This window comes from Triturus cristatus, chromosome 9, assembly GCF_964204655.1.
Source record: "Triturus cristatus chromosome 9, aTriCri1.1, whole genome shotgun sequence".
Taxonomy (NCBI): Eukaryota; Metazoa; Chordata; class Amphibia; order Caudata; family Salamandridae; genus Triturus; species Triturus cristatus.
The window spans coordinates 701,534,243-701,556,156 of record NC_140592.1 but is presented as its reverse complement, the minus strand read 5'-3'; the positions used below and the strand labels follow the sequence as shown (position 1 = coordinate 701,556,156).

Sequence of the window (21,914 nt, the reverse complement as noted above, 5' to 3'; positions counted from 1 at the left end):
CACAAACCTGGTACAATGCAAAGTTCAGGCTGATTGCGGAGAGCATCTGTCAAAGATGTTTGATTTGTCAGCAGTCCAATACAGGAAAGAAGACAGTGGTGAGCCTAGGAACAATGGGAAGGGAAGGAGGTCCTTTTACCAGAATGCAAATAGATTTCATTGAAATGCCCCAAGTGAACAGATTGAGGTATGTTCTAGTGGTAGTCTGTTTGTTCTCAAGATGGGTGGAGGCTTATCCGACTAGGAGAAATGATGGAATAACAGTGGCAAAGTTACTGTTAAGAGAGTTGATTCCTAGATACGGGTTCCCAGTGACAATTGAGTCAGACAGAGGTGGACATTTCTACAATGAGCTCATGGGTTTAATTTGTGAAGCATTGAGCATACAGCAGAAGCTACATTGTGCATACAGACCAGAGGCTTCTGGTGTTGTTGAACAGATGAACGGCACAATCAAAAACCGAATTGGTAAGATGTGTTTAGCCACTGGAATGAAATGGCCTGATGTCTTGCCTCTAGTGCTAATGACTATTAGGTCTACTCCAGATAGAACCACAGGGTTGAGTCCACATGAAATATTGAGGGGACGTGCGATGAGACATGCATTCGTGCCTGTCAACAAGTTGATGACAATAACTGATGACATGATTTTGGATTACTGTAAAGGCCTGGCTGACGTAGTTCATTCTGTGTTTCACCAGGTTGGAGAAGACGCTACAACACTTGAAAAGAAGCAAGCCCATGATCTGAGTCCAGGGGACTGGGTGAGGATAAAGGTACATAGAAGAAGAAATTGCTTGGTTCCAAGGTGGGGAAGGCCAAGACAAGTTATTCTGACTACGACAACTGCAGTGAAGTGTGCTGGTGTGAAGAACTGGGTTCATGCAAGTCATACTCTGAGAGTTCCAAATCCAAAGGATGGAACTGGGAAGGAGTATTTTGAAGAGTCAGATTCCAGTGATGATGCGGAGACTGAACCAGTGAGAAGAAAAAAGAATCCTGAAAGGGGAGAAGGAGAAAGAGAGTCAGGTGATTCTTTTTTCTTTCCGAGAGAGGCTTCAAGAGAGACATTGAGAGTCTCAGAGGAGAGATCGGATTCTGTAAGAGTGCCTGAAGTTCCAACAAGCAGTGGAGAGGAAAGAGGAGAAAAGAGCAATTCCACAGAGACTACACCTGAATCAGATGAGGAGGTTGAAAATCCACCAGAGAATATTTCTGAAGAAGTAGGGTCAGAAGAAGATAGAGAGGGACAGATTGCGGAAGACCCCCGAGGAGGTGTAGGGGACATTCCTGATAAGTTACGTGAAGGGACAAGTAGACAGCAAGAAGATTGTGTGTCGGAGACCCGAGGAGGGACAGAAGCAGGGAAATCTCAATCGGTGGGAAAACAGTCTGTGGAACAAAAGAGAATTGTTGCAGAACAAGGGGCAAATGAAACAGAATCAGATGAAAGTGAGAATGAGAAATAAGAGGGTCGAGTTCTGAGAAAGAGAACTTGGATCAGAGAAAGAAATAATAAAGAATTGAGACCAAAAAGGGTTGTAAGAGGAGATCTTTGGCCTAACAGGATAAAGAGACTGAGGTACAGACTGACACGAGCAAATTCATCGAAAGCTGAACAAGTGAACGAGGTGTCCAGTCAGAATCAAGCAAAGGGTGATAAACAAAGGGTCTCAAAAGAACCAGAGGAGATCAAGAGAATCAGAAAACCTAACCAGAAGTATAGGTCATCGGAATGGACGTACGTGGCACTGTCTGAAGGTGAAGAGGCAGAAAGTCAAGGAAATCCAGAGGAGACCGTACGAGAAGTGGTTAAGGAGGAGAAAACTGTTGGAATCCTGAAAGTTATCTTGACTGACATTGGAGAAGAGTCGGATGCTCAGGATGTTGTTGAAGATCTGATACAATTTGATGTTGCTGAAGAAGAAGTGAAAAGTGATGAAAATCCAAATTGAGTGAATTAAAGGAGTCACTTGGAGAAAAGTGAAAAGAAGAAAGTCTGAAATTAGCTGTTTGAAATAATCTAGTGTTCTAGTGTTTCAGTAGTGGAGTAGAAGAAGCTAAGTCAAAAGACACTGCCAAAGTAGTAAAATGGCTAACACAGAGAATAATCAAAGTAGATGTGCCTTTTTGAAAAGATGGTGTAGAATGTGCTGCTGCTGTACAGGACTATTAATGCTGTTATGGGGTGTGCTAGCTGTACTAGTTACTTTTAGGGTTACAATAGACACTTTAGAAGTACATACTGAAAATGTGACTAACATTGAGAAGAGTTCACAGAAAGTAGTTCCAACTAGAAGTAGTAACATTTACATACATATAGATAGGTCGATTAATGATTTTTCTAGCAATGTTTTTTCAAAGTTGTTGTACGAATACGTGAAGACAATGGAAGTTAGGGATTGCTACGTTTGTATGCAATTGCCTGCATCCGTTTCAGAAGGTGTTACTTATCACCATCTTCCAGCTACGTATGGGATTTCATGTAGTGTGTTAAGTAGTGTTTTTTATTTGTTAGGGAAAATAGATTATGAGATGTCTAACAAAGATAACATTTTTGGGCAATTGCCTATGAATAGAAAGCTGAATCCAGCTAAAGAAGCTAAATTTTTGGTGAGATTTTTGTTGAGTCAGAAGAATTAACATTAGATTACATTTTTAGAAACAATTTAACATGTAGTTTGAAAGGAGAAGAAAAGGCTTTCCTAGACATGGTAGAGAAAAGGAGAGTGAGCATGCATGAAAAGGCAGGGAAATATGAAGTGAGTGAGACAATGTGGGATATTGAGATGGGAGAGGAATTGAGGAATGGGGCCAGTCCAACTTTGGCTTTAGATGCACCACAGAAGGGTAAGCTATGCATTACCAGAAATAAATCCCAATATAATAATTACTTTGTTGGGACTAGTGAGTGTCATGATACATACTTTATTGCAACAGGATGGGGTTTCAAGGGTGGAGAAGATCCAGTTTTCCCGGGAGTGTATTATATTTGCGGTAACAAGGCTTATTACAGGTTGCCTGACCATTGGTATGGCACGTGTTATGTGGGCCTGGTCTTTCCAAAGATTTTCCATATAGATAGGATAGAAGGTGTAGAACACATTAATCTACTAACACGTTTTAAGAGAGAAACTTGGTCAGAAATTGTAGGTGATATCTTTGGAGCTTTAATTCCAGCAGTGGGAATTTCTTTAAATGCATATGGAATTAGGAAACTGTCAACAGTGGTGGATCGCTTATCGACAAATACCGCTGGAGGGTTTATTTTGGTAAATACGGAGATGATTGCCGTACGCGCCATGTCTATGCAAAATCGACTTGCACTTGATATTTTATTGGCCAAGGAGGGTGGAGTCTGTGGAATGCTGAAAGTTCAACATTGTTGCACTTACATTCCTGATGAAAGCAAAGATCTAAAGGTCTATATCAAAAATATTACTGATTTGCATGAAGAATTAGTACCACTGGAAGCTGAAAGTATCTGGACTAAAATAGCTAATAAGATAGTTGCTGTTAAGAGTTTTATTGCTAAGATAGGTAGTACCATTATTGGTAAGATATTATTTCCTTTGGCATGTGTGATTGTTGCTTTATTGATACTAAGATTGGTGTGTTTGTGTTGTAAAAACAGGGGAGGGAAAAAGAGAATAATTAGAGGAAATACTGCAAAGAAACAAAAGAGGTCAAAAAGAGATCCACAAGAGATAGAATTAGAAGAATTGAGGGAGAGTGTTTACTTAGAGTCGAAAAGGGATGATGAGAGAGAGTCTGGTGTGTAGTGTCATAATGAAAAAAGACATTTCAATTTCTCCTAAAAATTGGGACTAAATTTTTTTTTTTTGGGTTGGTTTTTGTGGTGATATATATCACCAAAGGGGGGATTGCTGGAGCAGGGTTTTCTATAGAAAATTTATTGAGATTTAAACTCCAGTTTATGTTATATGTCATGATTAAAATTACTGATAATTAATTAATAATTATTAATTTTGTTCATGTCTCTGACTAATCAACATTACTAATGAGAGAAGTTACACGCGGGAATGCATATATGTTGCTTTATTAATACGTGAACTAAATTGGTGAGCAAATTAATTAAATAAGTGTCATTAAAGTGCTATTTGTTTCGTGTTTGCGCTTTAAAATAACATGCTTTAATGCTTCCTTGTGTTGCAGACGGCTAGATAATTACATACACATAAGGGTATTAGTGGGTATTAACACTGTATAATCATTACGATGTGGTAACGTTGTTTTGTGTTTCTTTTAATTAAGATGGTCCGTTTTGGCCTAATCCAAGATGGCCGCTATTTACAGCCTGCACTCGAGTGATTGAATTTTGACAAGAGGCCTCGCTGAACATGGTTGGAAGTCACCTGACCACAGCCTCTGTCTGAATTAAAAGTTTCCGTGAGGACAGCAGCTCCAGGCTCGCTGCCAATTGCCCTTGGAAAAGAATAAAGCCACAATGAACTCTGATAAACTTACGGTGGCTTCACTATGGTTCCGAGGAAGAGCATTCATGGATGTTTCTTTTTTTCAGTTTGAGTTTCCTTCTTCCGTGTTTTTATTTTTGTGATTTTTCTGAGCGGAGGTTTTTCTAAATGTTGCCAGTCAACATCCTTCAGCGGCTCAACGGACGTTTAGAGTTTGTTTGTTACTTTTATTTTGTAAGTTTCGTTATAAATAATGTTAGACTAGAGAGGGTCTAAGGCCACTTCTTCCTGAACCTATGCTCGAGAGGATCGACGCTGATCGAGAGGACGGTGACTCGGGAGACTTTACTGAGAGACCTGTCCTGACCCATTTAGCTAGAAGAGGTAACTATGAGAATAATGATTTTGCTATTGATTGACTTTTATTCGAACTAATTTAGATAAAATAACCTTTGTTTGAATTCCAGTGTCGGGTGGTTATTTCTTTGTCAATTATTGAGTTCCGAATGTATTTCCTGTGTTTAAAATCATGACTCAAGACATGTCTTTATGGTCACATTGACCTCGCACTGGATGCAGATTTGGTAGGTTTCTCTCATATACACAGTGTGGATAGAGTAATAGTTATGAATGTTAGTGTGATGGGCCCTAGCGTATGATGAGTGTATGTGCGTATGACTGTGGATTTACTCAGTCCGTGGAAGTAGGGAGAATTTATATGCGCCGATCTGCAGCAAAAACACAGTATGTGAGAGAACTGTGCAGTGTATGTATGGAACAGTGAGGAGCTGTGCAGTACAATGTGTGTGTATGTGTGTGAATTGTGCAGCGTGTGTAGGAGCGCAGTATGCAATGTACAAAGGGGGCTTTCTGTGTGGTCTATGCAATGCGCTAGTAGACGGTGCAGTGCGAGGAGCGAGGAGGGTAGGAGTCGGTAAAATACGAAGCTCTGTGTAACACAGGCCCCTACTGCCCCAGTGGCACGGGGGGGTCGAGGGGCAGCCCTTCTGGTGCCCACATTCAGCCCAAAGCCTATGAATATTTGTGGGGGAGGTGAGGTGAAGCACATCTCCGGGCCCTCGACATCTTGAAGATGGGGAGCCCTGCCCAATCAGGATTATTTATTTATTTATTTATTTATTAGTCTTATAACGCGCATAGCTGCCCCAGCAATGGGGCGTCCCAGCGCGATCAGAGACGCAAGAGAATGGCTAGACCGGGAGGGCATTATGCCACAGAGGAGTAGAGCCAGGTCTTGATAGCTTTACGAAAGGTCAGGTGAGTCTGGATTTCTCGAATTGAAAGCGGTAGTCGGTTCCAGAGTGTCGCTGCAAGACAGCGAAATGATCGCCCCCCGGCTTTTGCTCTTGCAACCCGGGGGACAGTTGCCAGCATCTGATTGGCCGATCTAAGGGATCGCTGAGGCCGATAAGGTTGAAGCAGCTTGGCCAGGCCCCGAGGGGCCTGTTGTGTGAGAATTTTATGAGCAACGCAGAGAGTTTTAAATTGGATTCTCTGCTCAACCGGCAGCCAGTGAAGTTTTGGTAGAATATGGGCGACCGAAGCAGATCTCGGGAGTGCTACCAGCAGCCGGACTGCGGCATTCTGAGTCCGCTGCAGGCGCCGGATGCCAGATTTATTCGCCCCAAGATACAATGAGTTTCCATAGTCCAGTCTGGATAGTATTGTCGCCTGGACGATGGTCTGACGAACTCTAGGGGGAAAGAAGTCTAATATCGGTTTCAGGCCACGCAGTAAACCAAAACAGGTCCCGGCCACAACTTTAGCTTGAGTGTCAAACGTCAGCCCGCTATCAATCCAGAAACCCAGATTTTTAACTGCCTCCTTGGGTAACGGGGCAGGCTTGAGATTATCTGGCCAGCATTGTTCATCCCACACGTCCCGGTCTTTTCCCAGCAGCAACACCTCAGATTTACTGGCATTTAATTGCAGGTAGTTGTTGGCCATCCAGTCTGCCACCTCTATCAGATCGTCCTTGAACCTGCCTAGATTGGCGTTGTTCTTCTTGGAGTAGGCGATCACCAATTGGGTGTCATCCGCGTATGACACAATTGACAATCCCCTGTTCCGCGCCACCTGAGCCAGAGGTTGCATATAGATATTGAACAGGAGGGAGCTCAAGATGGAACCCTGGGGTACTCCCTGTTGTAAGGCACACCTCTGGGATTGAAAAGGTGGCATCCAGATCTGGAAAGTTCTTCCTGTGAGAAAAGCTCGACACCAATCTAGAGCTAGACCCCTCACACCGATGTCATGTAAACGCTTCAGCAGAGTTTCATGGGAGACCGTATCGAAGGCGGCACTTAGATCGAGGAGAACTAAGGCCGCCGAGTCCCCAACATCCAGGATCCCTCGAATTTCCTCCGTTACTGCCAGCAGGGCAGACTCCGTGCCATGTCGGGCTCTAAAGCCATTCTGGGATGGGTCCAAGATTGCATTCTGTTCAATGAACTCCGTCAGAGTAGTGTGGACATGTAATTCCAACATTTTCGACAAAAAAGGGAGTTGTGAAATGGGGCGGTAGTTACCCGGCTCGACTGGGTCCAGAGACGGTTTTTTCAACAGTGGGATAACTTTCGCATGCTTCCAGGCTGCAGGTATTGTGGCGGAGGCCAGGGAGAGATTCACCAGTTCCAAGTATACAGGCAGGACTGTTGGCATGACCTGGCAGAAGAGCTTTGGAACCAGTGGATCTATTGGTGATCCTGATTTGATTTTTCTGCATAGGATCTCCAACCCTGCTAAAGATATCTCTGGGAAGGATAGTAGGCTATTTGGTCCTTGGGGGGACGGGACAACAGACCCGATCTTCCCGTCAGAATTAGCCCTTGAGGGGAGATTTTGATATATTTTCTCTACTTTATTAATGAAATAGTTAGCCAGCTCATTACATTGACTGTTAGAGGAGATGGGAGAAGTCCTAGACACATCACCATTCTTCATAGTCTTAAGTAGTGAAAATATAGTTTTCACAGGATTGGAGCTCGCTAGAATTTTATTGCCCACATACTCAGCCCTAGCTCTACGGATTAGCTTGTGGTATTGATTAATGGCCGCTCGGTAGTTCGATTTACTATCTGCATCGTACGAGCGTCTCCACACACGTTCTAGCTGTTTGCAATACTTTTTTGCTTTAGAGAGCGACTCGTTAAACCAGGGTTTTGATTGGTCCCGATTTATCCTAGTCAGCTTCGATGGAATACAGCTGTCTAGGCCAGCTATTACCCAGTCATGGACTAGCGTATCCGCTGCCTCAATGTCCCGTGGTAGTTGCGGCCTATGCCTGGACCAATAAGTAGCCAGCCTACTGTTGTCTAGCTTGTGCCAAGGTCGTTTTAGAGTAGAGATCGAACGGTGCTCCCTCGACTGGCCCCACCATCGTAGTGTGAAAATCACCAGAAAATGATCAGTCCAGCACTGTGGGGCTGGGGACCCCATCGTTAGCCAGGTAAGATTGGAGAATAAAGGGTCCAGTACGTGCCCGGCTACATGTGTCTGTTCCTGCACCCACTGGACCATTTGGAGTGCTTCAAGATCGGCCAAAAAGCTAGCAATTTCAGCCTTCTCTATGTTATCACAGTGGAGATTCAAGTCTCCTATAATGCTGAAGTTAGCCGCTTGACTGGCGTGCAGCACAGTCTTATTTACCAGGTCTTCCCTGAAGGCACCTGAGGGCCCGGGCGGGCGATAGATGAGGAAGCCAGAGATGGTGAAGTTAGAATTCAGCTTAATTTTGAATAAGGCACTTTCGCAGCCCAACACATTCTCTCTACTGAGACTGCACGCGTAGGAGTTCTTTGTGATGATTGCAATGCCCCCCCCGTTTCCCAGATCTATTTAAGTTCTTCATACTGAAGCCTGGAGGAAGAGCTAACCAGGATTCGGTGGTAGAATCCTGGGTTAGCCAAGTTTCAGTTAGAAAGAGGGCATCGGGGGATTCATCTTCTAAGAGGTCAAAAACCTCAGCGTGATGTTTCGACATGGAGCGGCAGTTCAGGTTCATGAACTTAAAATCTGTATGGCCAGAAGGGCAAGTCTCCGGCAGCCTCCCGCTGAGTTGAAACGCGCATCCATTGCATTTAATGGGGCCGTCTAGAGTGTGCCATGCGAATGGCAGGCAGTTGGATTGCAACCCCAACAACTCCGCGCGTGAGTAGCATTGGCGTATAAAGGGAGGCAGGACAGGGGGTCTGGCGCCTGGCGGCGACCCGGCGCGGACGGGCGCAGACGGGCTTGCCTTTGGATTAGGATTAGGCTACTGCCCCCCTTCCACAGGAGAGTGGCAGGATAGGGGGTACACCCACCCCAAGGAAGGGACCCATTGGTCCCTGCTCTTTACCTACCTGTAACGCCCCTAAATTTAGTATTTAGGGGCACCCTGAACCTTTCTTCCTCAGATCCAGATTCCGAAACAAGCAAGAAGATCAAGAAACAAGAAGGCCTGCCGTGCAGCTGCTAACAAGAGGAAGACACCAACTGATTTGGCCCCAGCCCTACAGGCCTGTCGACCCTCGAACCTGCTCCTCCAGTCGTCAGCAACCTCAAAAACCCCGGAAGACCTGACTGCCTTGTGACTCTAACCAACTGGGACTCCCACGATCAGTGGTACTGCTCAAAGCAAGTAACTGACCCCTGGCATTAGCCAGGAACTGCGACTCCTGCTCACTCTGCACCCGCCAAGCCTGGCCTGTGCTGGAGTGGACAAAGACCACGAGGACGTCCCCCCAGTGACTGTGACCCCGAATCCAGCACCCAAGGACCCACCTCGACACTCCTGACGATGCCTGCAGCTTCACAACCAGGGACCCCTCCAACCGCGACCAGCAGAGGGTAAGATTTCCCGACGCCAAAAGGCACCCCTGCATCCGGCGCCCTGCGGCCCCCTGTGGCCAACTCCTGGGTGCCTACCTATCCTCCAACTACCCAGCTTACCTCTCAAAGTGGTGGTCGCACCTGAAGAATCTTCGTCCCGAGCTTGCAGCCTTTGTTCGTCACTGAGCTTCTCCATTGAAATCCATTGAGCGCCAGACGGCTCAAAAGCACCCTGCACCCAGCCGCCCGAGTGCCCCTGGCAGTGCAACCTTCACTCTACTCTACTTCCCCACTTGCCCTGAATAAGTGACCAGGAGCCCAGCTCCCATAGCCGCGTGGCTGCTAGAAGACAGCAGCCACCAACCAAGGGCCCCCTGCCTCCCATAGGATAACATTGGGCCTAACTCACTCTGCACCCGGCTGCCCCTGTGCCGCTGATGGTGTAACAACTGTACCTACCTGACCCTGTGAGACCCCTGAGTCTATGCCCAGAACCTTAACTCTGCCAGTCGAGTACTTACCCAAAAGCCGGTAACTCACTTTTCTTCCATAGGGTAACATTGACTGGTTTCACTTGGAAATTCTTTAAATTGTCGAGTTTTGAAACTTTAAAATATTCACTAAAAATCAGCCGATCAACGAAAACGAATTTACTCACCTGCCATCAGGAGAGATCCCAGTGCTGGATCTTGGTGCCCAGCACTGACCCTGCAAAGTAATTACAACCGTACTTACCGCTAACTTGATTTTCCTCCATAGGATAACATTGCCTGGTTTTTGCCAGAAATTCTTCTAAGTGTCGATTTTGCAAACTTACAAATATTCGTTAAAAATCGCCTGTATAACAAAAACGCATTCTTTCAACTGTTTACAGGAGATGATCCAGGATCCAACACTGAGTAAGAAAAAGTAGCGATAACCCTACTTACCTGCTAAGTGAATTTCCTCCCATAGGGTAACATTGGTGATTCTATGTGAAAAAATGTCAACTTTTAAAATACAATAATATTCTTTAAAAATCACAACTGTAACCAAAACGTTTTTACTCAACTGTTTACAGGAGATGTCTCAGGACTGAATCTAGGATCCAGTCCTGTGGTAAGAAAAGTAATCCAAAAAGTAATCAATTGCATTTAACTAGAAATTCCCATTGAGCTCAATGTATAATTGTGTTTGAAATTGTGTTGCCTATTGTAACAACTGTATCTATTGCATTCAAATGTCTATTGCCTATTGAAAGTATTTATCTAAAGCATCTCCTTCTGAGACAGTATATTTTGATACCTACCTATTGTTGGTTCTAAAATAAAATAACTATATATTTTGATTCAAAACCATTGGCCTAGAGTTCAGTTCTTGAGTGTGTGAGACCATTTGCTGACAGAGTGTGTATAACAAATGCTTTACACTGTCCTCTGATACTGCCTTACTGCTCGACCAAGCTACCACTTTAGAGAGTAAGGTTATATCTAACTTTAGCCTCTGCCAAACCTCTGGGGACTGTGGGCTCTGTGCACACTGTACCTATTTGGGAACAGTGTATACAGAGCCACACTCTTACACTAGGTCACTTTTACAAAAGCCTCTCACTTTGCAGTCAGAAAAATAAAAGTAAACTCCAGTTTCTAAATAAGCAGCAATTTGTCAGAAGACATGGCCTGACATTTGACCTTTGAACACACAGCAAAAGTGACTACATAATCACAAAATTTAAAGGCATCTTTACTGCTCATTCACCTTGTGAACTCCAGCATGATTATATCTAATAGTGCTGCATCAGCCCCAGCAGCCCTACTTCCAGCGCCTATGCGCTTAAGGATGAGTCAGTTAATATAATTACAAAACTAAAATGGGTAGGGATGGTTTTTATGATTGTACCTCTATTGGCATGTGCTAGTATATATTTGTAAAACAATTTCCAAGAAGAATAGTCTTATTGTGGTGCTGTATGGTACAGATGCATCATACTACCCTATATGCATCTCATACATTGGTGAGACACCTCCGTTTAAAAGAGAAATTGATGTACCAAAGCACTCATCATATAGGAAATATACACAATAAAAGATCAGGAGTCCAAAATGTTTCAGTGAAGCTTGCATTAGAATCTGGAAAAAACAGCCGACACGCACTATACTATAAGCACTATATCTCTTGGTATAGGGGCCGGAAAACACTTGGTCCTCTGCACTTGGAAACGTTGGATACCTTTGAGGACACTTATATGGTCGACCTACCTTGGCTGCAATGGGATATTATTTTTCACTGTAAGTTGACCATTATGGAGATCATTACTCAAATTAAAGAAATCTCTTTCTGGAGATCTCATCGAATGGATCTAGATCTAATAAAAGTATATTTCTTAACATGACTGTATCTTTGTAGGACAACGTTCTTTGAGTATTGGCCAGTTGCAAATTTGGTCCTCTGAGGTTTGGAATAGTTTGATACCTTCAACGACATCTGGATGTTATACCTGACTCAGGCTCTGATTGTAAATATAATACTAGGGTTATAGTTGACTTACTAGTCTCGCCTGTTTGGTTAATAACAGATGGATGACTAAACATATGATACTTTCTTTCCTCACCAGTTATAGATACTTTTTCGACTCACACTTGTTGATTTACAGAATCGTGACTATATTACCGATGTATTAGGTCAGTCTTATTACCAAAAACAATTTCTTCCCCTTTTTTCTTGGTTACTGTCTACATGTCACACCATCTTCATTTGTTACTATATGGTTTTGCTTTTTCTTATCCTCGAGGGAGATGATCATGATTTGAATTAATTTCTCAAATCTATCACATTTATTTATCTGTTTCTTTCCACTGTCACCCTTAATAGGGGAGCACACAATGAAAATCTATTATGTTTTTTACTTGTTCTGGGTAGCTTATTCAGTGTACGTGCACATATCAGAGAAACTCTTTTTGAATTTGCATGTGATACTTCCATGGTTCTCAGCTTTTTTCCTGGAGTACGATCACAATGTGCTGCATGAAGCAGAATGGATGTACATGAGATATAAGAATGTATATACATAAAGTGTATTGTTGGCTAATATATTCCTTTTATACATATGTAATTACAGCCTTGAAGAAGTCACTTGTGTGACGAAACGTGTCAGCTGTTTTTTCTGGATTTTAATACAAGTTTCATTGAAACATTTTGGACTCCTGATCTCTTATTGTGTTCAATGTACAACATTGTATATGGTGACAGCAACATTTATTTACTTTATGATGAGTGCTTTGGAACATCAATTTCTCATTTAAACGGTGTCTCACCAATGTATTAGATGCATATAGGGTGGTATGATGCATCAGTACCACATAGCACCACAGTAAGACTATTCTTCTAGGGATTTGTTTTACAAATATACTAGCACATGCCAATAGAGGTGCGATCATAAAAACCATGACTACCCGTTTTAGTTTTGTAAGTTGTATGGTGATCAGCACTCTTTTGGCTGTGGGATACATAGCTCATACACTACTACCAAATAGTGAATGTGGCAACTTTTGATGACAACAGAAAGAAGTTAGTAGAGGAACTATTCAATGATTGAACAAACTCTGGGAAGGAACCACAAATAGGTTCAAATAAAGAAGGTCTAAGACAGAAATTCATAAGATTAGAATGATTAAGAAAACAAGAGTTGTCTAGATGGTGGGATGCTACCATCCTTAAAAGGTACATGGATCTAAAACAGACCCCAAGGGGCTTGCGGGTTATTATATTCCCATCCTTTGAGGACTTAGACACTGATCTGCTAAATGAGTGGGATAATCTTCTACTATCATCATCTTTCGACATGATGAACATTTTAATTAAACATGCTGAGAGAAAGAGAGAGACTTTACTATTGGAAACAGAAAAAATTGAGGGCGAAATCAGAAGCCTCAATTTAAAGGAAGGAACAGACAAAAACTATGCCATTTTAAAAGAGGTTTTGTCTCACACCAATTGTACATTAAAGAGAAAAAAATGAGGCAGCTCAAACGGGATGAGAATGACTACTGCATTGGCAGAATCTTTACTTTTGCTCACAAATTTGACGGAATTAAACCACACCAACAAATATTTGAGAAAGAATCTGGGCCACTTCCGAATTCAACTTCAGCTTGTGAATCGGATGTTTCCAGCATTACCAGTGAGACTAGTGAACCACAGAATCTTACTAATGCAAGATCTAATATGAATGCAACGTCCTCTTCCTCGTCTCATTTTTAGAGGAATTGGAGAGATTCAGGGGGAGCACAAGAATGAATTTTACCAAACAAAACACAGGCACCAGAGAAAGAGTAACACACAGTCTGTATCCCGCAGGCAAAAGTATTGACCCCACAACAGGAGGGAATGGACAATACAGTCCTGTTGAAATTTACAACGACAATGTATCAGTTATCAACTTGTCCGACTACAATGTGTCACAAAGAGAAACGGATTTGCTATGTAAAGGCTTAAATGTTTGTCCAACCTCACAAATTGATTTTGCCCAGTTACATGTTGATGTATACAAATTTATTAGACGATTGAAAGTAAAAAAGTATTTTGAAGAGCAATCAAGTAATATTCCTCCAATGATTCCTCATGAGCTGGAGTGTAGTCGAAATATTAAAGATATACAGGATATTCATTTGATTTTATCACTAGATGACACTGAGGAAACCCCCACTAAAATGCTTGATATTCTATCTAATCTGGATATATCCTCCAACCTTAATGTAGATAATGGGTTAGAACCAAAATCGACATTCATGCTAAATTTACAATCAGATAATCTAATAGATACTTCCCATAAAGCAGTTACCAGTGAAATTTACAAAATGGAAGATAGGACATACATGAAACCCAGAGTCTCTAAGGAGAATCTAAATAGGCAGGAATGGGAGGCATTGGAAGCACTTAGAAAAGTACCCACAATTGACATTAGGGAAGCAGACAAGGGGTGCAATGTAGTGGAGATGAACAAGACGGACTACATGACTGAGTTTAACGGAGGGCTTGCAGCCTCTGGCCGCTCTGAGGGAAAAGTGGGAAGCGGACCTCGGGAAGGCGTTCCCTGAGACCACATGGTCCACGCTAGTGCGGAGGGCCTGGAAGGGAACGCGGAACGCACGGTTCCAGTTGGTTCAGTTTTTCACGCTGCATAGGGCGTATCTGACGCCGGCCAAGGTCTTGCAATATTTCGGAGGGGCACACTCTCCATGTCCGCGGTGTGGGGGAGAGGGGGCAGATTTTCGCCACATGTTTTGGGCCTGCTCGAAGCTGGGAGACTATTGGGCTGAGGTAGTGGACTGCTTGAATCAGGTGACAGACCGCTCTATTACCCCAGAGATGGGGGCTTGCTTGTTGCTATGGTTTCCACACACCCGGCGTACGAAGGTCACTAGCAAGTTCTACGACCTGGGGTTGATATTGGCCAAGAGAGAATTGACCATGCACTGGAAATCTCGGGGGGGGCCTAGCTTTTTGCGGTGGAGGACAGCGTTAGTGAGATGGGCGGGGGCGGAGGGCACGCTCCGGGTGCAGTTGGCTCTTAGAAGAGATGATGAGAAAGCGTTAGCGACGGCCAGGGCATGGGAAGCGTTGGTGGTGGAACTCCAGGGGTTGATATCTGAGGTAGGGGACGAAGGGAGCACGGCAGATAGACAAGAGGAGAGGGGGACTGGGGAATGAGATGAGATGGGAACGAGGGAGGTCCCGGGACACCTACCAGAGGCCTGGACAAGAGGGACGATCTGCTTGCACAGAGAGGGATCGAGCGTCCGTACATGATTTCCTTGGAAAGGGGGGCACATCCGGGGAGAGGTAGGGGACAGGGGCACACTGACACGGGGGTGGGGAGGGGTGGGAACGAGTTGGGGTTAGGAGGGACGGTACTCCTTTTGGACTCGGAACCTCGTTGTGTAATGAATAGTAATTGTTGATTTGGAAAATAATAAAAAAATGTTTCAACAAAAAAAATGACTGAGTTTAACAGACAATTGTCAGACACAGAAGAGAATGTGACAGTACCCAACAACCCTATAAGGAAGGTGATGGACAAGATTGAGTCCAGACTTATTCATTGGCGGGATTGATGTCTTATCAATGACTTGGAGTATAAATACATTTACAGCACACATTCACATGCACCGTTCATTTACATTTTGCTCAAACTCCACAAGAGTGGAACATTTCCGCCAGGTAGACCAATCCTATCTGGCATTGGGTCACCTACAGAAAGAATATCCGAGTACATAGACGTCTTTTTACAACCCTTTGTATATAAACGTCCTTCTTACATGCAAGATACTGGAGATCTTCTGAGTAAATTGAAAGATATTGAGTGGTTGGATGCCTTACATTTTGTAACATTTGATGTTAACTCTGTATATACAAGCATCCCACTAAAGAAGGGCCTAATGGCACTTGCCTCTACCCTTTCGGCAAGAGACGCAACACTGTACGAGCATACCAAGATGATTCTGGGTTTGACTAGACTGGTGCTTGAAAACAATGTTTTTCTACAAGACACTGATTGGTATAGACAAGCACAAGCAGTGGCTATGGGGTCGGAATTTCACCCCTCGCATGCCAAACTTTATATGGGACATTTTGAAAAGGTACACATTTGGACCAACTGCCTCTCTAAGATTCTAGAACATATATTGTGGGAGATATATAGATGACGTCTTTTTAATCTGGACGGGAGAACTTAAACTTTTGGAGGGTCTATTTGCACATTTAAATGACAGCAATTACAACCTTTCATTAACACATAATGTACATTCGAGACAGATTGAATGTTTGGACGTCACTTATATGCAGAAGGCTCTCAAATAGCTTCTAAACTTTTCAGGAAATCCACGGCGTGCAACTCTGTTTTACATGCAGATAGTGCACACTCATCTACCCAGATTAATGCCATCCCATTGGGCGAAATGACACAGGTACGCAGAAATTGTAGTGATGGCGCTATTTTTGCAAACGAACTGGACCTAATGGAATCTAGGTTTAGGAACAGGGGCTATGCAGACAATTCGTTAGCCATGCACGTTTGAAAATCGTGAGCACTAAACGCAATTCACTACTGAAATGAAACCCTAAGAAATGTAAGACGAACCAACGATTAGCACTAATTACAAGATATTGTGTGCAAAGCCAGCACATATATAGAATACTAAATAAATACTGGCATATAATGGAATTAGACTCAACCATCAAGAGATACATATCAAAGAAACCTACGATAACATACAGTAGAGGCATGACACTCAGCAACACACTATGCCCTAGTTACATTAACCGTGCAATTCAGGGTGACACTGGTTTCAATCTACCCCAAACAACTAATGGATTTTTTAATGCGCGAGATGTAATGGACGTTAATATGCTATAGACAAGACAGCGTGATTCTAATACAACACCAAGTCTAAACATTACATACAGCAGTTTATCAACTGCAACACAGAATTTGTGGTATAATGCATAGTATGCATATGTCAACACATATATGTGGGCAGTACTATTAGACCTTTAAAGGAACATGCACAGGAACATATCAGGGCAATCAGGAATAACAATTGCAATTACTCTTTAGCAACCCACTATAATACCATTCATGCATGCTCTAAGGTGATAAACATTAGGCTTCATGCACTTGCTCACATCGCAAACAATCCGAGAGGTGAGGACAGAACCCTGACCCTTAGGAAGGGAGAGACAAAATGGATAACTAAGCTGAGAGCAGTAGCAATGGGGCTCAATGTTGACAAGGAGTTACATGTATTCTTGAGGGATTGAGTTAAACGCTCAATCCATAAACAAGATGGTCATCAACAGAAAATTAACCATGCACTCTCTTGAAAATATACAGTTGAGTTTGCTAAACAACTGCACGCAAGCTGACAAGCGCCGTTGTTATAATAATTGTTATATTCATACGGGTCACATTGATACGTCTTTTCTTAGGCATATTGAACTGTGTATGTATATACATTAACTCTGCATCAACAATTTAATGCAAAATGTGAAAACTGTTATTAGTTACATACTATTTGTATCCTCTGGAATGTTTTATTCACTGTACAAAGAGAAATGCTTCATTATATATGTTTTCAATATCAATGATATTCAAGCTATATAGTGCTCAAATACTACCTAGCGCAAGGTATATATATGCAATACATTGCTATAATTGTTCCTAGTGATACATATACTTAAATATGATAGCTGTCGGTATATTTAGCACTCAGGGATCCCTCTCTATTCCTTTGCCATGTCGGTAAACATATTACTCATAAAATAATTTTGTATTAACTGCTTATGGCACATGCACTTTTATGCATTGTGGTAGTCAGATATAGAACAATAATGAATTATTCTCATCTGCTTTCGAAATTGTCCAATTGTACAACCCTCCAATATATTTTTTATCAAGCAAAGGTTTGAGATCATACACCAACCCGCTTCTTTGGGCAGGAACACTATAAGATGGCGATCTCTTTTGCATGTGACACTCACGATCTTTTCTATATTCTGCTCTCTACTTCCATTTGCCTCTCATGCCTTTAAAATGCGTGGTCTTTGAAATGGTGGTCTGTAACACTTCCGGGTCGAGGAGAACAACTTTTGGACACAGTACGCGGACTGAGGTGAGAGATGAATTGGAAGAACATGTTCGGTTAGAGTTTTTTCTTTTGGCACAAAAATTTGCTGAACAACATATTTCCTTCAGTTTTAGGTGCCGCAGAGCATTCATATTGATTTTTCCTGTTTGAAACAATACAGTTCATCTTTCACTTCGAAGTTGTCGATTTGTTTCTGCACTTTGGAGTTGCTACCGAAAACACAATTTGGGAAAAAATTCTATGTGGTACATATGGGCCAGGCTACGGGGTGGCTATTCTTCTGTGGCGGTTGTCAATGACGGTGTCTTTGTTGACCTCTTGGGAGACATTTATTTACTTAAAATGGAGATTGACCATTTTTTACTTTTACTTATACTGCGCATTTCATGGCTTGGAATGTAATATTGTTTTTTGATTCAGGTGTGACTTCTGTTTATAACTTGTTCATTCACATGTACACAAGTTTATGTTTTTTGTTTTTGAATTCAGGGGGCTTATCATGGCTCTACTTGGCGGTACTAACCATGAACAATATATGTCAACAAGACGTATATTCATATTCCAAGGTGAACAACTCCTAGACTCACGTATGGTATAATTATTGCTAATTCAACTCAGGTAGATGTTTTTTAATATTACTATGTCTTGTCAGGACTATACTTCTTGGTATAGGGACCAGAAAAAACTTGGTCCTCTGCACTTGGAAACATTGGGAATGTATGAAGTTTCTATACATACATTCACCATGCATGGCTTTCCAACGTGTTCGTTACAACGACCGTGTTGTTACCAGGCATGCCACTACATCGCAAGTCGTATCAACGACTTGCTGTAGGAGGGCGCGCTGGACTTAGGGATAGTATTAATTACTATTCCTACTCCAGTTTGCGCAACAGCAGGGAAGGTGTTGGATTTAAATTCCAACACATTCCCTGGTGTTGCACGCCCCCTACAGCAGGTCGTTGATACGACTTGCGATGTAATGGCACGCGTGGTAACAACGCGGTCATTGTAACAACCGCGATGTAAAGCCATGCGTTGTGGAAACAGAGTTGTAAATGCTGTTTCCCAAACGTTGGATACCTTTGAGGACACTTCTATTGTTGACCTACCTTGGCTGCAATGGGATAATATTTTTCACTGTAAGTTGTCCTTTACAGAGAGACATGCTAAAATTTAAGAAATCCCTTTCTGGGTATCTCATCGATTAGAACTAGATCTAATAAAAATATATTTCTTAACATGACAATATCTTCATAGGACAACGTTCTTTGAGTATTGACCAGTTAGAAATTTGGTCCTCTGAGGTTCCGAACAGTATACCTGACTCAGGCTCTGATTGTAAGTTTGATACCTGGGTTATACTTGACTTACTAGTCTCGCCTCTTTGGTTAATAACGGTTGGATGACTAAACATAGGATACTTTTTCAACTCACACTTGTTGATCTACAGGATCGTGACTACATCACCGATGTATTAGTCAGTCATTTTACCAGAGACAATTTCTTCCCCTTTTTTCTTGGTTACTGGCTATATGTCACACTACTTTCTTTGGTTACTATATTTTTGTGCTTTTTGCTTATCCTCCTGGGAGATGATCATGATTTGATTTTAATTTCTCGAATCTATCACTTTTATTTCTCTGCTTTTTTCCACTGTCACCCTTAATAGGGGAGCACAGAACGAAAATCTATTATGTTTTACTTGTTCTGGGTGGCTTATTCAGTTTTCGTGCACATATCTTAGATACTCTTTTTGGATTTGCATGCGGTACTTCCATGGTTCTTCGCTTTCTTCCTGGAGTATGATCATGATATACTGCATGAAGCAGAATTGATGTATATAGGATATAAGAATGTATATACATAAAGTCTTTTGTTGGTTAATATATTCCTTTTATACATATGTAATTGCAGCCTTGAAGAAGTCACTTGTGGGACGAAACACGTGCCGGCTGTTTTTTCGGGATTCTAATACAAGCTTAATTGAAACATTTTGGATTCCTGATCTCTTTTTTTTTTCATATTCGAAAATAGCTGTATTTTATATTCCACGTGTTTCTCAAATACAGGGATTTTTTTTAATAAACTTTCTACAGGCGTAAGACATTTTTCACATTGTACATAGGACAATGCAAAATAGTTTAAGGATGAAAGTTTGTTTTTGCTTTCTTTGTTTTGTTAGTAGTTTTACAGGCCAGTTGCTGTAAAAGAGGAATTGCCAATAGTCACATGCAGTCCATGTGTGCTTCTAACATGACGTTAAGGGAATTTTCGGACGTGGGTGGCCACCCCTTCGATGCAGAAGGCAGGACATCTGAGGAAAGCAATGATTGTAAATTAGGATTGCTGCTGTCCATGTCTTCCAGTTTCTCGCTGTTGTCCTCCCAATTGATGTGGAATAAGGTAACCCTTGGATTTGATGCCAAAATATTTCTCTGAAGCTTTGTGAAGTCTGGTTTTACGGCAGGATTTTCTCTCAGCTCGGATTCTGTGTTTTCATTGTTCACGTAATATCCAACTCTGATAAATGCTTGACCTCGATAGGTGCATGTGATGAGAACAACTGTGACACCCACTGCATCCGCATCTAGAACGAGTACTGGGTTGGCTGCATCAGCCTGGAATACAAACATGTGCCTTCCTGCAGGAACTGGTCCCACTAACACGGAGTCTAGCACTTGGTCATACTCCTCGCTTTCAGCAGAACTCACATACATTATTTTCCATTCCAAGTCTTCGGAGAGGTCCTCAATGCACTCAAATGTGATCTCAAACTAGAATGGGTTCTGGAAGGGAGGCGGGTTGTCCAGCACCACTACATTGTTCACCTGCACCTTTGCAATATTTCGCAAACACAGTCCGTGAAGGCGGGCGAGGCAGCACGTTGAAGCGCGCGGGGGTCTCGTGCGGACCCGTGTGGCGGATTTCAGACAGCCTGCCGGACGGCTGTGTGTCGTACATGATGTTAGCGGACTAGCTCCGCGGGGACGAACGCAGTCTTTCCTCGCTGTTCGCCTGCCCTCCTGACGTCACGGCCAATCGCACTTCGAGGTCGGCCGTGACGTCAGCGGGGGCGCGGCGGATCGGCAGACGGGAGCGCAAATTCTTCTCTAGCGGTTGTCTCCCTGCCAGCTCCTCGTGGGCCGCTGTACTGAGCACGAGTGTAATAAAGTGTTATCTCTCCAACTACACGTGTCTCGCCTCCCTCACTCTGCCACTACAAATGGCGACGAGGGTTAATTGATGCTGTGCGGCCCACGTGGGGTATCCGGTGCCCTGAGCCCCTCGTGCTCCTCCATTGCTGCGGTGCTGCCCCCTGCTGGTCCTCCTGCAACCACGTGGGCATCCTGACGACGCTTGGTCCGTTCTGCTGCTGGCTGGATGCTGCGTGTCCCTTCTGGTCCCCGGCGGTACAGTTTGCTGCTTGCTGAGGGGGCTGGAGTGCTGGCCCTTGCTGTCTCGTGTGCCCAGGAGGTGTGCCGTGAGGATCATCCTTCCCTGTCCCACCCAGTGTGCTCCGGTGGGCGTGGGGCCCTACTTGCAGGTGCATCTGCAGGCGTGGTCCAGTCCTGCGTGCTGAGGTTCCAGGTCGTGCTGCCAGCCGTGCCTGTCCGGTGGCTGTCCTTGTGGTCGGCGTCCTCCTGCTGCGGTCCCTGACCTCTGACGATGGCTCAGCCGGTCAACATCTGCGTACCTCCTCTGTTCCTTGATTCTCCTGGTAAGCCGTGCATGAAATGGAAGGGGTGGCTACGTGCGTTTGAGAACTATATCGTTTCCATAGACGGCGAGGGGTATAGCCCCAAGCGCAAGAAGGCGCTATTGTTCGGACTGCTGGGGAAGGCCGGCCAGGAAGTTTTTGACAGTCTGCCAGTGTTCGTGGACCCCCCCCCCCGGGGCTCCCGCTCCTCTGAATGTGTATCAGGAGGCGGTTAAGCGGCTTGAACTGCAATATGCCGAGGAAGGTAACATCATGGTGGGGCGCCATAAGTTTGCTCTGCGGCGACAGGAGGAAGGAGAG

The 21,914-nt window shown here is 43.5% G+C and overlaps 1 pseudogene; it reads right to left on the bottom strand.

Moving 5' to 3' along the window:
- Window positions 1–20,008: 20,008 nt before the first annotated feature.
- LOC146798542 (histone chaperone ASF1 pseudogene) lies at window positions 20,009–21,195 on the bottom strand (annotated as a pseudogene).
- Window positions 21,196–21,914: the final 719 nt, after the last annotated feature.